This window comes from Rhinopithecus bieti, unplaced genomic scaffold, assembly GCF_001698545.2.
Source record: "Rhinopithecus bieti isolate Rb0 unplaced genomic scaffold, ASM169854v2 scaffold_57210, whole genome shotgun sequence".
Taxonomy (NCBI): Eukaryota; Metazoa; Chordata; class Mammalia; order Primates; family Cercopithecidae; genus Rhinopithecus; species Rhinopithecus bieti.
In genome coordinates this window covers 154,176-158,927 of record NW_016823439.1, presented here as the reverse complement: position 1 = coordinate 158,927, position 4,752 = coordinate 154,176, and positions in this window count along the sequence as shown.

Genomic DNA, 4,752 nt, shown 5'->3' with positions numbered 1-4,752 from the left:
AAAAAAAAAAAAAAAAAAAAAAAAAAAAAAAAAAAAAAAAGAAAAGCAAAAGAAGTATTATAATGAGACCAAGAAAGAGAAAAGGTAAGAGCTGAAAAACTTCTTAGCATGAGCACTGTCGGGGCAAAAGACGACCCCAGGTGTGCAAGAGGAAGGGTTTGGGGAAGGAGAAACCTCAGAACACTGAGGAAAAGGGAGAGAGAAAAAGAGGAGGAGATGCAGTGTGGGAAAAGGGAATGCTCTCCTGTAAAAGAGAGGAGAGAAGGAGACTGTGATTCCCAGGACTGTTGCAGAACCACCCGATCCCTCCCCTCATCATAACCAGTTCTCCTTCACAGTTCGAGTGTCACTGTAATGGCTAAATCCAGTCAGTAACCATGGGTTCTTTCAGCTCCATCTGGCACTGTGAGCTGCCTGTCATTATTATGAAATCATTCTTGCTACTTCTTTACTCTAAACCCAAATACCTCTCTGGCTCTCCTATTTCTGTCCATTATCCCCTCACCCAGCTAGACTTCTCCCTTGCATTCCACATGTATTGTCACCAAGGCGTATGTGTTCTTCCTTTGAAATTACTGGCAAATTATTTTTCCTATCTGGCTTATTGCTGTGGGCCTCCAAGTGGGTTCTTGCCTCCAGGTTTTGCTCCATTTTAATCCACATGGTGCAACATAGTAAATACATAAACTTCCTCAACAACATCTTCCCCCTCTATTTCAAGAGGTTTTCAAAAATTTTCCATGGCTCTTTATTGTCTACAGGAAGGAATTTGCATTTAGTTAGGGCTTCAGGGGTTTCCACAGAAACCAGCTCCTACCTTTCTTTCCAGGTCCATCTGCCACTTAATAGCAGCAGTAGTAAGCATGTATTGTAATTATAGTAATAGTAATAACTATGGTAGTAAGCATTTATTGTTGTAATAGAAGTAATTGTCATCAGAGTAAACATTCTTTGAGTGCTTACTATGTGATAGACACTATACTAAATATTTTGCTGGCATGATCCTTTTTACTCTCATATATTATTCCCATGTTTATAAGTATAGTAAGTACTATAAATTATCTCCATGTTACAGATAAGTAAATTGTGGCTTAAATAGGTTAAATAATTTGTCCCAGATCACATGGAAAATAAGAAGCAGAGCTGGAATTCTGAGCCAGGTCTGACGGACCCAGAATTTGCACTCCTAACCACTACTCTCCTTCTACCTGCTCCCCTCTAAGAAGATTCAGCTTCGACCAAACTTATCCCTTCCTTGGTCCCTCAGGTCTCAGTGCCTTCATCCAGCCAGCACCTCACCTGAATTGCTTTTCTGTCCTGTTCACCTGTCTGAATTCTACCCTTCCTTCAAGGTTTAAGACTAACTAGCTCTTCCATAATGTTGCTATGCCTTGGTACTTTTTCATGAGGATGACTCTGTCTCCTCACATGTGTTGTAATTTCAGTGCAAATCCAATAAGTTAAGTATTATACAGTACGTGGTACACACAGACCCTTTCTCATAGTTGGTTCCCAAAAGAATGTGTGATTGCTTAATGGTGGACAGGGCGCTGGGATGGGCCAGACCGCTGTGAGAGCTGGGAAGAAAGAGAGAGTAGCCACTGGATACAATGCAGTTTAAAGGACCTCAGAGAGAATCCAAGAATCCTAATTCCCAGCATCATCAGATTTACAATCCTAGAAGCATCATCTTAGCATGGCCTAATTCTTTCCACAAACCCATCAGAATCTTTGCAAATGCTTCCTCCCTCTACATGCATAGAAAATAGATTTAGAGGGATTCTAGACAAGAAAGAAAATAGACATAGGGAGGGACATGGATCTGTATGGGGAAAGGGGAGGATTCTAGACCTCTTCTGTTGTTACTCAATCTTCTATCCCATCTGCCTTTGCTCTTAGAAAATCAGCCCACACAGGACTAGGAGAGACGAGGGGAGAAGGAATAAGTGGGTTCCCAAATTGGGGGAGAATCTAGTCTGTGGTCATCCAGGGAGCATTAATATGTATTATTAAATGCAAGGTTTAAGAAAAGAGAGGATAAGATGGAGGGAGAGCAACAGAGAAGGGATGAAAATCTGGAGTGAGAGAGCAGCAGACAGGAGAAGGGGGAAGATGGAGGAAGATGAGACTTAAAAAGGAACAGTAGAGGGTGGAAAGTGTGAGAGCAAGACCTGTTTGTGTTTTCTCCTAGGTGTGGGAAGAAGCTGTGGTATGTATGTGGGAGGTGGGGGAGAGAACAGTGTATGTCTATATTCCGCTCTCCCTCCCACCCTGTGTTCTAAATTCCACCCAGCACATAAGCCAATACAGACAAAAGTCTTAAAGCTAGATAAAATCAATGTTTCCCAAATCCCATTCCCCTTGCATTAATGCCCAATGACTTCCCCCATGCCTTCCCTCCACTCCGTGTTTATCTCACAATAGGCTTTGTTGGGAGCCTCCTCAGTGCTGACTTGTCCATGGGAAGGACACTGGGGCCATCACCTTCCTCCCGCCCACAGTGGCCAAGAGGGCTTAGAGGCCCCCATCTCCCAGGTCACTCTTCTCCTGTAGCTCCATTCTTCTCCTGGCCTCTCTCAGACCAGGAACACATATAGGATTGGCCTTAAGGAAAGGGAAATTCCTTGGGGAGTAAAACTTAGGCTTAATTCATAAGATGAAGCCTGGCTCAGGCTGCTGAGGGCAAATGAGCAATGGGAGTTATTAAAAAGTTTGTGAGATGTTGCATCAGATACATGTAATTGTTAGGAGACTGTCTTGGGGCCAACATTTCAGAGGTACTGATCACAGGACCAAGAGGAAGAAGGATAAGAACCCTAAAGAGAAATGAACTCCCAGGGAGATTTACAAGAACCAAATCCCTCGAGGTCAGCACCATGGGCAGTGCAAGGCCTCCACCCTCTCCTATCATTACTGTAGTTGGAAAAGTGAGTTATGTCCTAGGACACAGTTCAGGTCAGCCCCTCTATAAACACCAAAGCCTTTTTCATATGTACAGTCATTAAGGTACCATCTCTCATCCCAATCTCTGATCTGCTCTTCTCTTAGCCAAAGTGAACTTCTCAATGTAAACTGGCTAAGTTCATCCTCAAGATATAATTCAAATACCATAAGCTTCACAATTATTAAGTGATTTTAACCATTCAGTGGTTTTTAGTATATTTGCAAGTTTGCGTAACCATCACCACTATCTAATTCCGGAACATTTTCTTCATTCTGAAAAGAAATTTCATATCCTTTAGCAGTCACTACCCATTCTGTTCTCTCCTCAGTCTCTGGAAACCACTAATCTACTTTTTGTCTCTGGATTTGCTTGTTCTGGACATTTCCTAAAAATTGAATCATATAACACATGTATGATGATATATGGCTTTTGTGTCCTGCTTCTTTCACTTACGTTTTGAAGTTTCATCTGTATTATAACATGTACCAGTACAAGTCATATACAAGTCATTCCTTTTTATGACTGGATAATATGACACTGTATGGATATACAACTTTTGTAAATCAATCAGCTCTTGGACATTTGAGTTCTTTCCACTTTTTAACTATTATGAATAAAGCTGCTAGGAATATTCATGTACAGGTTGTGTGTGTGGATGTATTCTTTCATTTCTCTTTGGTATATAGCTAGATGTGGAATTGCTGGATTTTATAGCAACTGTGCCTAATCTTTTGAGGAATAACCATCTTACTTAGAATAGTGAGAGTGAAGTAGCATCTCATGATTGTAACTTGCATTTCCTTAATGATCAATGATGCTGAACATCTTTTCATGTGCTTATTGGACATTTGTATATCTTCTTTGGAGAAATGTCTATTCAAATCCTTTGTCCATATTTTAATTGAGTTATTTGGTTTTTTTGGTTGAGTTGCCACCGTTCTTTCTACATTTTGGATATTACACTCTTATAAGGTGTATGATTTACAAATATTTTCTTCAATTCTGAAGATTATCTTTTGATATTATTAATAATTTGCTTTGAGGTATGGAAGAATTTAATTTTTATGAGGTCCAATATATTTATTTTGTTGTTGTTGCTCAGGCTTTCGGTGTCAAATTTAAGAATCCATTGCCAAATATGAATTGATGAAGAATTTCTTTTCTAAGAGTTTTATGATTTTAGCACTTATATTTAGGTCATTGACTCATTTTGAGTTAATTTTTGTATATGAAGTGAGATAGAAGTCCAACTTCATTTTTTTGTTGTTTGTTTGCATGTGATTATCCAATTATTTCCTCACTGTTTGTTGAAGAGACTATTATTTATTCATTAAATGGCCTTAGCACCATTGTGAAAAATCAATTGGCCAGATATGTTTTGGTTCATTTCCAGACACCGAATTATATTCCATTGGCCTCTACATTTATTCTTATGCTAGTAACACATTGTTTTGATTATTATAGCTTTGCAGTAAATTTTGAAATTGGGAAGTACAAGTCTTCCTACTTTGTTTTTCTTTGTCAGTGTTGTTTTGGCTAGTTGGGGCTCCTTGCAATTGCATATAAATTTGAGAATTGGCTTACTAATGTCTGAAAAAAAATAGAATTTTGATAAAAATTCTATTGACTGTAGATTACTTTGGGAAATATTTCCATCTTAACAATATCAAGCTTTTCAATCCATGAATGTGGGGTGTCTTTTCATTTATTCAGGTCTTCTTTCATTAGTGTTTTGTAGTTTTGAATGTACAAGTCTTTCACCCCTTGGTTAAATTTTTTCCTAGATATTTTATTCTTTTCAATGTTAC